We start from the raw sequence: 12,562 nt of genomic DNA, 5'->3' as shown, positions 1-12,562 counted from the left end.
CCTGAACTGTACCTTTCTACCTAACTTCCTTGACTTTGCCCATTTTACTAAGCATTTAAAAAATAATATTGTTTTATTTCTTTAAACAAAACAATATATTTACTTTATAATTCCAGGAGCCTTTCAGTTTTTCTAAGCCAAATAGAATCTATGTTTTTTTCTCTTAATTATGGTCCAAACCTTCCTAGTATAAAGGTGAGAGATCATCTAATTTTCCTTGTCCTCTTTGCTGGCTCTATCAGTTTTGTTATGCGCTAGAATTTTAGATTAAACTTTTATCAATAATAATGTGGGGTTGGAGTGATAGCACAGGGGGTAGGGCGTTTGCCTTGCACGCGGCCGACCCAGGTTCAATTCCCAGCAACCTATATGGTCCTCTGAGCACCACCAGGAGTAATTCCTGAGCGAAAAGCCAGGAGTAACCCCTGTGCATTGCCAGGTGTAACCCCCCCGAAAAAGCAAAAACTAATAATAATAATAATGTGCTTCTTATCATACATATATATTTTTTTGCTTTTTGGGTCACACCCAGCAATGCTCAGGGGTTACTCCTGGCTTTGCACTCAGGAATTACTCCTGGCAGTGCTTGGGGGACCATATGGGATGCCGGGGATCGAACCCGGGTCGGCCGCGTGCAAGGCAAATGCCCTACCCGCTGTGCTATCGCTCCGGCCCCCATATATTTTATTTTTAATTTGATATATTTTATAAACATTTTAATGACTTTGTGTGCAACTAGTTATATTGTCACTTTATGCTCCAACTTTCCCATCTTTTAGTTTCTTATTTGACTAATTTTTTGGTTGATTGAAAGATTTCAAATGCCCCCCCCCAAAGAAAGTGATAACCTTCTTACTACTTATATACATCTTGTTAATTGCAATTCTAAGGAAGGTAATATTTATCAATTAAAAAGTCAATTTATTAGGGGAAATTTGTTTCTGTTTTTATTTTTGTTTTTTTTTTTTTTTTGCTTTTTGGGTCACACCTGGTGATGCTCAGGGGTTATTCCTGACTCTGCACTCAGGAATTAGTACTGGCAGTGCTCAGGGGACCCTATGGGATGCTGGAAATCGAACCCAGGTCGGCCACATGCAAGGCAAACACCCTACCCGCTGTGCGATCGCTCCAGCCCCCAAAAATTGTTTTTTTAAAATGAAACAGATCATTATGAATCACTTTAAATTCCATTCATAAGGAATGAGCAGAATAGCAAACCTGTAACAAGATGGAATTAAAGATTGGTTGCTTAGGATGTGTATCAGGGACATGAGGCATAAAGTCAGAGATAGAGTGGTGGGGTTTAATTTTATGAAACTAAAATATAAAAAATGAATTATTGTGCTGGCTGTATAATGCTGCAAATGTAAATATGCCAACAGCCATTGAAATTTACCTTTAAATGGTTTAAATGGGTGAATTGTGTGGTTTTCAAATTACATCCAAATAAAGCTATAAAAAATGAATCTGATGGCCACCATGTGTGCTCCTCCTCCAAATCAAGTTATTATTTTCAATGTTGAATAGTCTACTGTTGAATAAAAGCATTTATTTTTCTGATACCAGAAGTCTAATTTGCTCCTCTCTATTTTTGACATCTCTCTTCATCATCGTGGTATAAACTCTGAATATGAACTCATTAAAAAATCACCCCAATGATAAGCATTTTATTCAGATCCAGCTGGTTCTCACATGAATTCAAATATCATCCCTAGTGTTGACTCTGAATTTTACTTTGTTTTTACCTGTGTCTGTGTTGTCCAGTCTGCCCACCCACAATTTTACCCTTTAGTCAAATACACCATTTCCTGATCAGCATGTCCCCTTAGCAGCTGCAGGCTTACAGCACTGTTCCACGGAAACTTCATCACCATAGCCAGAACCTTTCACACGAACAGGAGGCATTCGAATGATGGTGTTTAAGAGAGAGAAGAGATTGAAGAAGCATTTGGAGATATGGAAGAAAGAACCCAGAAATCAGGACCTGTGAGTCTGCCCTCCATGACTCCTGCTAAGTGTCGCTCTTAAGAGTGCTCTCGACTCGGAATTCCATCCTCTGTGTTTTAATTCTAACTCTTGGGTCTGCTGTTTCTCATGCAGTTCCCCTTTCCTCTCTCAGGAACCTAAGCATACTTTTACATATATTGTGGTATTTATATTTGCCCTCCAGGTGCCCTTTATTTCAAATTAAAAGTGGTTAATTAAGACTAATACTGTAAAGGACATAATCAATTCAACTAATTTTTATATTACTTTGTTAAAGTCCTTTATGAACTTTGGCATCTTCCCCATCTCTTTACCTAAAGTCATGCTAAAATATTTTAATTTTCAAATATTTATGAAGCGAAGAAAGAAAAAGAAAAATACACACAGAGAAAATATGGTTTTTAAAGTTTATATGTATTTGGATGGGAAATTTTCTTGGTGATCAGAGAGGGAGACCGATGAGCCATATAAAGATACATTTCAATGAACTCGGCACCACTCAACCAGCATCTGCTGATCTACATGGAACTGAAACATCCTTGGATGACGCTCCACAGTGAGCATCAGCCAAAAGGAGAGCTTTGCCTCCCTGGGAGTTGAAATGATAGAAGATGCAGTTAAGGCTTTAAAAGACTTTTCCTAGGCCCTGCCCTTCACTGACCTCCCACCTCCAGACTATAGTAACTTAATACAAGTTCTCATTGTTAAGAAACAATTCCTGGTTGGGGGGGGGGGGGAACAATTCTATACCCCAGGTAATCTGCTGCTTTTAACTCTAACACTTGAATCTTCAGCTATTGTTGGTCTCTCTTAATATACATGTGCTTCAATCTAGCTTCCTTCTCTTGTGTCCGGTGGAAATGGGATTTAGTCACCCTTCTTTGGGTTTCAGTATTCATGTGGTTCTTTCAGATGAAAGTGTATATTTTCCCATTGTCTTTGTTGAGCCTTTGTTATTTTCCACATCTTTGAAGCAGATCATCAAAAATTCTCTTTTGCTTTTTGGGTCACACCCAGCGATGCACAGGGGTTACTCCTGGCTCATGCACTCAGGAATTACTTCTGGCAGTGCTAGGCGTACCATATGGGATGCTGGGAATTGAACCCAGGTCAGCTGCATGCAAGGTAAATGCCCTACCCACTGTGCTATTGCTCCCGCCCCATGTCTGTCTCAGGTCTCGCCTTAGGGATGAATTTGTCTATTTTCCAGGGCCATGGTTTGGGGATGGGTCATCTTTGAGCACTTCTGCTATTGCTCACTATCCCTCACCCTGGGGCTGGTGCTTCTTGGGATCTCGGCATTGCTGATTCACTTTAAGCTAATGCCATCATGCTGCCAGTCTTGCTCTTCCCTATTTGAGTGTAATGCCTACAGTTTTGACAAAGTTCGCTTTGGCTTCATGAGAAGGACTTTCTCTTTGTTTCCACTGCCCTTTCGCAGCTTTTCAGGGAGGAACCGGTGTCAGCTGTTGAGGCCGTTTTTAATTATTGACTCATCAGCCTTAACTCTCCCTGGGGAAAGAGAGTCTGCTCTTTCGTATCTGTACTATAGAGGGCAATGTCTGAGATGCGATAAATAAATAACAGCATCTGATGAATGTCTGATTCTCTGTAGGCCACGAGAGAGGACTTCTGTCAGAGCAGCCACACCTCTCTCTCCCTTTAAGGAGGCCTCACCATTGACGCAGCCACGGCTTCTGGAACAATATGCAAGTGCTTAAAGCATCGTTTTTTTATGCTTTAAGCAAAAAGGTGGCAGGCTTAATAAATCCGAAGTTGTGGGACTTGTCTATTTGCATCCATTCTTCAGCAATTTTAAAGGAATTACAAATGTGAGATTTCCTCTCTGGAGACCCAGATGTGTATCCTTGCTTCATTGTTGTGGAACTTTCAGCAAACAACTGTCTCTCTCATCTTCAGACTCCTTTCCTACAGCATAGAACTATGTGACTTTGCTTTTTCTATACCCCATCACTGTCCTTATGAAAAGATATGCATAGATATTTACCATGATAAATGTTTATTGGCATCAGTTAGGAGACATTTTAACAAATGTTTAATATCTGGAAAGCTGGGCTTGGTCTTGTTCACTGCTGTGTTGGCAATATCTTAAAATAGCACATTACACATGGTGTGCCTGCATTATATGTTTGAGGAAAAAGTGGATGAAGGGAAAAAGAAATAAGTTCAGCTTCTTCCATGCAGTTACTGTGTCTTATACAAGCTACTAAAGAGATGGATGAAACTGCCATGACCTCTGCTTCTGTGGGATTTAAAGCTCCATAGAAAATATAGAGTGCGTAGAACAAAGATATGAGTTAGACAGGGGTGGGGGGGGGAAGAGAGAGATAGACAATATAACAAGTTCTTGGTCTAAAATTAGTGAACTTTTGAAGATGTCAGAGTCATCTTGAGGGTCCAACTTTCCTGTTCCATTTTCTACATGTTTTTCCTTAGTGACCATCTGTGACCTGACTCTTCTCTTTCAGATGGACACTCTAATTCTATTTTGCCCTGTTTCAAAATCATCTTATGATTTCATAATATTTATTCACTTCTCAAAGAATTTAGCAATAATTATTTCATTGTCAATGTTTGAAAAGCAGTTGATTTTTGTGTTTAATCAACCTTGGAAATATTTGGTGAAATAATTGTAAGCAGGCCAGAGCAATAATACAGCAGGTAGTGCACATGCCTTACACACAGCCAACGAGGTTTAATCTCCCATAATCCAAATGGTTCCCCAAGGCTGCCAGGGGTGAGTCCTGAGCCCAGCAAGCTACCAAGAGTATTGCGCCTGCACGGCAGAGCCTGGCAAGCTACCCGTGGAGTATTGGATATGCCAAAAACAGTAACAATAAGTCTCACAATGAGAGACATTACTGGTGCCCACTCGAACCAATCAATGAGCAACAGGATGACAGTGAATTCAGACCCAGAATACTTGTGGTTTTTTTTTTTTTTTTGCTTTTTGGGTCACACCCAGCTAGGTTACTCCTGGCTCATGCACTCAGGAATTACTCCTGGTGGTGCTCAGGGGACCATACAGGATGCTGAGAATCAAACTCAAGTTGGCCACGTGCAGGGCAAACGCCCTACCCGCTGTGCTATCACTCCAGCAACCAGAGGAATTTTTGAGCACTACTAGGTGTGATAAAGAAAAAAAAAAGCAGCAAATAGTTAAATAGGATGTAATTGAATCTACAGATGTGTTTAGTGAGAATTGACATTGTTAAATCATTGCAGTTTCTATCTAACTGTGCAGAATAAGTTGGTAGAAAGGGTATTACATATAAAATATGTTAAACATTTTCCTTTAAGATGATATTAGTTCAAGACTTTTCTTTTTTTCACTTTAAAAAAATATTAGTAAATCACCGTGAGGTACAGTTACAAACTTACAAACTTTGTGTTTGCATTTCAGTCATACAATGATCACTTACCCATCCCTCCACCAGTGCCCATTCACCTCCACCAATGGTCCCAGTATCCCTCTCCTCACCCCCACCCCATCCCCCGCCACTCCACTAGTTCAAAACTTTTCAGAGATTCCTTTCATCAAAGTGAGGAAACTTTCTTCTAATTCCAGATAGGATTCTTTGGTTTTTATTTTAAATTTTGTTTTGTCTTGGGCCAGTTACACTGTGGCATTGTACTTGGTGTAGGGGAAAGAGACAGGCAGTGATTCTTGGTAACTATGAGGGCTGGGTTGGCCATATGCAAGGCAAACATCTAAAATCCTGCACTATCTTCTGGACCTAATTTTGATTTTTGTAATTGAAAAATGTTATAGTATTCCCTATACGAGTTACTATCCAATGAGAGTGTGATGTGATTTTCTATTCTGTATATTAAATTATAATTTTTAAAAATATGTATATGTATATATATTTACACTGCTGTTGATGATAGGGCTTCATGCATGCAAATTCCAATACTGTACCCTCCACCAGAGTGACTGCTTCCTTGCACCACTACCCCATTCTGGATCTCTAGGGCTGTGTTGCCATTGTTCAACATCATTCCCTCAGTATGTTTCTTTGTTGTCATATGTGGGAGTTCACTGTCTATTTGTTCCAATTTGACTAACTTCATTCAGATGGTATTTCTTAGTTCTAGTCACATAGGATGAAATTGCTTGATTTCATCCTTTATAAAAAAATATATACTGAGTAATATTTTATTGTTTCAGCATTTCTTTATCCAGTCATCTCTTGTTGGACACTGAGATTGTCTATGATGAATAGTGCTGCAATGAACATGAGAGTACAGATGTGTTTTGGGAATAGTGGTTTGGGACCCTAGGAAACCTACGCCACAAAATAAAATGGGTTTTGTGTAAGTGTGTGTGTGTTTGTGTGTTTATGTTAAACCAATTTATTTTTCTGGAAAATATCCCATTTTATCATAATATATTTTATATATTATGACTTCAATTAAAAATATCTTTATTTTATTTATTTTTTTATTAATGAGTCACCTTGAGAGTGCAGTTACTGAGTTTCATGCCTATGTTACAGTCATACAATACTCGAGTACCCATCCCTCCACCAGTGCCCATTCTCCTCCATCGAGGATCCACTCAGGATGGGAGAGGCGGGTTGAAAGCAGACTATAGATTGAGCATGATATCTACCCAGTATCTCCATTCAAACCATAACACCCAGAAGGAGAGAAAGAACAAAAATATCTGTTTTTAAGTCATGTCTATGTTCATGAGGATTGTTTATATAAATGTGTTTATTTGGGCATTATCTCTGTTAGACTTTGATTTTACTCATTTGTTGGCCTTTAAAATAGCTTAGTATGTTTTTATGCTTTTTTTAAAATATTTTTACTTGATCGGTCATATTGTACTTTCAAATTTTTGATAAAATTTACCAGTGTGGCAGTATGGATCTGAAATTTTCTTTCTAGGAGAGTGTTTGATGAACAGTTGAATAATTTAATGGACGTAGATGTTCATATTTTGTTTTATATCACTTTTGGTAGATTTTGTTTGTTTGGGGGTCACACCCAGTGATGCTCAGGAACCACTGCTAGTGGTGTTTGGGGGACCATATGGGATGCAGGGCTCAAACATGGGACGGTCTTGTGGAAGGCAAGAGTCTTACCCACTGTAGTTTCCCTCCATCCACGAATTTTAAAGATTTTATCCATTTGTCTGAGTTGTCAAATATAGTGGCAAAGATTGTATTTGTTATTCCCTTAGTCACATTTAATATCTATATGTACTGTGATGGACTGGAGCAATAGCACAGTGGGTAGGGCATTGCACGTGGCCGACCCGGGTTCAATTCCCTCTCGAAAAGCCTAGCAAGCTACTGAGAGTATCCTTCCCTTCCCGCACAGCAGAGCCTAGGAAGCTACCTGTAGTGTATTCAATATGCCAAAAACAGTAACAACAAGTCTCACAATGGAGATGTTACTGGTGCCCACTCGAACAAATGTATGAACAAGGGGATAACCGGGATGACAGTGCTACAGTGCTATATATTGTGATGTACCATGATACTTTTCTTAATAACTCTATGTTCAATTTATGCTCTCAAAAATAAACACAGAGAGATATCAGCTTGTTAATCCTTTCAAAGGCATACTTTTTATTAGACACCATCATTTATAGTACTAAGATTAGTACTTCTGGTATACAATGTTACTGACCCATACCCTCCACAATTTTCCAATAACTTTTGGCTTCATAATATAATTTTCTCTCATTTTGAAAATATATCTGCTCCAATTTTTATTAGCCCCTCTTTTGTTTCTAATATACTTGCTTTGCTTCTCTGGCTTTCTAAGGTGATATTAGACTGTTTGATATTAGACTGTTTATGATTTCAAATATTAATGTACAACATAAAATATCCTCTGAGAGTCATCCCATTCATTTTGACCTCTTAACTTTTTATTCATATTAAGTAGAACTAATTGCGAGGATTGTGGTTTATTCTTTGGACCACTGGTCACCACTGGATGTGGCCCAACTCAGTATGACCCGATAACACCAGTCCCTTCCAACAAAAAGATATTTATTTGGGTTTTGTTCATACTGTTGGTTTTTTCTGAGGAAATTTTCTATCTGTTCATTAATTATAAACCTATAATTGTTTAACTCTTTAAGATAGCTCCACTAGTTTCCTTTAAGCTTGCATACTAATTTTAATATCTAGATTTGTTCAAAGTCCTTTCTCATTTATTGCTTTTACTTTAGAATGCTTCAAACACTCGAGTTTCTCAATATGTATGAATAATTTATTAAATATTTGGATTAAATATTTGGCTTTGATGATGATACATTTCACAAAATCTAAAATCTGAATAGTGATTATTTTCCTACCAGGCATGAAATTGCTGGTTGATCACCACTTGGTCTGTTACCTGGCTTTACACTTTGTATGTGGGTCTTTTTACGCCTTTCATATTAGGTATATTATTACCTAATGTGAAATTAGATTACTTATTACTGCATAAGGCATTACCCTCCTGGGCTTTTGTAAACCTGTTAAGAGTTTTGTTAGTCTTTATGACTTGGCAGGATAAAAACTGCTGTTTTTTTCATGTAGATGATGTCATCTAGAATTTGTGCCTGAACTTTCAGTTTATTTGTGGGCTATTTGGAATATTACATACAAATATGTAGTTTATGGGACTATAATTGAGGTGAGCTTAAATCCAAACTTGGAAACTAACTTATTATTATTATATTTTTTATATTGAATCATCATGTCGAAAGTTGCAAAGCTCTCAGGCTTCAGTCTCAGTTATACAATGCTCGAACACCAATCCCTTCACCAGTGCACATAGTCCACCACCAAGAATCACAGTATACCTCCCCCACAACCCCCAAGCCCCCAACCCTGCCTGTGTAACTGATAAAATTAACTTTTCTTTGATTACATTTAATATTTCAACAAAAAACTCACTATTATTGTTTGAAGTTCCCCCCCCTCAAAGTCGGACCTGCTGAAAAGGAAGCATTTGATAATTTGTTTTCCATTGTTGAGAATGAAGAGATATGAGGTTGCCTTTCTGGAAGAGGTGATAGATCCATCAGGACAGGATTTGGATTTCTGTAACTTAGTAACTAAGTCCAGAGAAATTTCTACCAGAAGTTGCATCATTGCAAGCTTGTACCTCTCAGCTACTTTATATTCCACATATGAGTGCAATCTTTCTATGTTTGTCTCTTTCTTTCTGACTCATTTCACTCAACATGATACTTTCCATGTTAATCCACTTATATGCAAATTTCATGACTTCATCTTTTCTGTGTGAATACGATCTATCGTGCTGAGTTCCCTTCGGAACCTGGCTTGCTCACATGGTTGTCCTTCATCTAGTGTTCTGCCTATTCTATTCAGGAAGACATGAGTGAACAACTTGTAGATGACAGACAGCAGGCAGATTGGGTGATAGTTGCCAATGTCGTGGATATCTCCCTTCTTATACAACAGAACGGTCCTTCTAGTTTTCCACTGAGACAGAACCTTGCATTCAGACAGGTAGCATGTAAAGAGCCGAGCCAGCGTATTGAAGAATACTGGCGGCAGATTCTTCAGGTGTTCGAGTCTAACCTTGTCCGGACCAGGTGCTGTACTCATCTTTACCAACGAAATGGTGTGTTGGATTCTGGAAGGGAGGACGTTGGGAATGGCATACCCATCCTGCAGAATTTGGTATGTGGGCAGGTGGACATGGCTGTTAAAGAGATCCGAGTAGAAGTTGTGAATAGCTCTCTGTGCTCTACGGCCCTGTGAGAAACTGCCGCCAAGTCGGCATCTTGCCAGCTTGGGCTCTTCTGGACCCTCCCCCCACTTTGCCGCCACTGCCAGTCAACCCCAGCGCTGCCCCAACTCACACGTCCTGCCCAGGTAACCATCGTGGAACGCCCCCCAGCGCTCCGCGGCCCGGCGAGAAACTGCGACCCCGCCAGGAAGATACTGGGGGCCTGGCCTGTATCTCATTGGGTGTGGTCTCAAAGTGGGCGTGGCCTCCCGTCGGAGTGGCCACAGTTATTATTTTTTACCTTAGTACAATAGGTATTATCTATTTTTTTGAAAATCACTTTAGTCATCTCAACCACTTATGCAAAATACCCATTAGCTTAGTCTAACTTTATAAAACCTATCAGTGAATAAAGGAAGCTTAGCACAACCAGAGGCCCTCCTTCCCACAACAAGAGGGAACAGGAATAAATAACTACAAAGTTCCAACTCTACACTTCTGTAACAATATGAAGAAGCAGCGAAAATCCCCTCCACGAAGAGAGGGAGAAGAAAAGATTCCAGAAACATCAACAGGGGCTACTCACATTTGTGACCTCTCAGATAAACAATTCAGAGAGGAAATCTGGAAGAGAGTCGACCTACTCCAAGCAACCATGGAACAGACATCCAATAAAATTAAGGGAGGATATGAATGAAGCACTGCAACGGTCTAACAAGAAAATGCAGGAAGAAATGAGAGCAGAAATTTCAAAGCTATGAACGGAAGTCACACAAATAAAGAAATCGGTAGATGAATTAAAAATCTCAGTAGATGCCCTCAACAGTAGGATGACTACAGCCAAAGACAGAATCAGCGACCTGGAAGATGAGCTGAAGAAAGCTTATAGACAACAAAAAATAATGGCGAAAGACCTCAAAATGGCTATAGAGAAAATCAGAGTCCTGGGGGATGACTTCAAGAGGAACAACATAAGAATCATTGGAGTACCAGAACCACAGGGAAGTAACCCCAATGAAAGAAACACAGTCAAAGACATCATTGCTAAGAAATTCCCAGAGCTGAAGAAGGCAGGCATCCAGATCCAAGGAGTCCGAAGAGTATCAGCAAAAAGAGACCCAAATAAAGACTCAAAGGTATATCATAGTCAGAATGATGGATGCTATGGATAGAGACACAATTGTGCAGGCAGCAAGGTCAAAGAAGGAAACCACATACAAAGGAGCACCCCTCAGATTTACAGCACACCTGTCAGAGGAAACCCTCCGAGCTTGAAGACAATGGTGGGACATAGTGAAAAAACTCAACGAAATAAATGCCTCAACAAGAATACTTTATCTGGCTAAACTCTCACTCAAACTCGAAGGAACCATACACTATTTCTCGGATAAACAACAGCTCAGGAACTTCATTGACTCAAAACCAAACTTGAAAGAAGGTCTAAAGGAACTACTGTAAGACAAGGAGGAGCCCCATAAGAACAACAAACCCCACAGAAAGATGACACAAAACCCCATCACAAAAATATCTCTCAACGTCAATGGTCTAAATGCACCTATCAAGAGACACAGAGTAGCAAAATGGATTCGGAAATTAAACCCAACATTCCGCTACCTGCAAGAAACATACCTGAACAAACAGAGTAAACATAGACTCAAAGTCAAAGGATGGAAAACAATCCTGCAAGCAAACAACTCCTTTAAAAAAGCTGGAGTGGCCATCTTAGTATCCGACAACATAGATTTCAGGCTGAAAAAGATTAAAAGGGACAGCGAAGGTCATTTTCCATTTATCAAGGGATATGTACAACAGGAAGAAATCACATTCTTAAACGTATACGTTCCTAATGAACATGAACGACCGGCTAAATATTTAAAACAACTCCTAACAGACTTCAAAGAGGACATCACTAACAGCACAATAGTAGTCGGAGACTTAAATACTGCCTTATCACCTCTAGATAGATCCACAAGAACAAAATTCAGCAAGGAAACACTGACTCTGAAAGAAGAAATTGAAGAGAGAGGCCTAATAGACCTATACAGGGCTTTACCCCCCTCAAAAAAAGAATACACATTCTTTTCCAGGGCACACAGAACATTTTCTAAAATAGACGATGTACTGGACCCCAGAACGTACCTCAATAGAATCGGAAAAATAGAAATTGTATCAACCATCTTTTCAGACCACAGTGCACTGAAGATAGAAGCTAACCACTCGCCGACACAGAAAACCAAAGCAAACACCTAGAAATTAAACAACTCAGTGATGAACAATGAGTGGGTCAGGAAGTAAATGAAGGAAGAAATCAAAAGATACTTAGAAACAAATGAGAATGAAGACACGAGCTACCAAAACCTATCGGACGCAGCTAAAGCCGTGTTAAGGGGAAAATTTATAGCTCTCCAAGCATTCCTCAGGAAGGAAGAAAGGGCCCACATAGATAGCTTGACTTCATGGCTCAAGACCTTAGAAAAGGACCGAAAAAGGAACCCAAACCAGACCGAAGGAAAGAAATAATAAAAGTTAGAGCAGAAATTAATGACATGGAAACCAAAAAAACAATCCTAAAGATCAATGAAACAAAGAGCTGGTTCTACAAGAAAATAAATAAGATTGATAAATGGCTAGCAAGACTCACAAAGAAAGAAAGAGAGAGAACACTAATAAATTGAACCAGAAATGAAAAGGGGGACATCATAACAGAAACCAGTGAGATCAAAAGATCATTAGAGACTACTTTGAAGGTCTATACGCCACAAAAAAGGAGAACCTAAAAGAAATGGATGAATTCCTTGATTCCTACAATCTCCCAAGACTGAACCAAGAAGACCTGGAATACTTGAAT

This window comes from Sorex araneus, chromosome 1 (genome assembly GCF_027595985.1).
Source record: "Sorex araneus isolate mSorAra2 chromosome 1, mSorAra2.pri, whole genome shotgun sequence".
NCBI lineage: Eukaryota > Metazoa > Chordata > Mammalia > Eulipotyphla > Soricidae > Sorex > Sorex araneus.
This window is presented reverse-complemented; position numbering follows the sequence as displayed.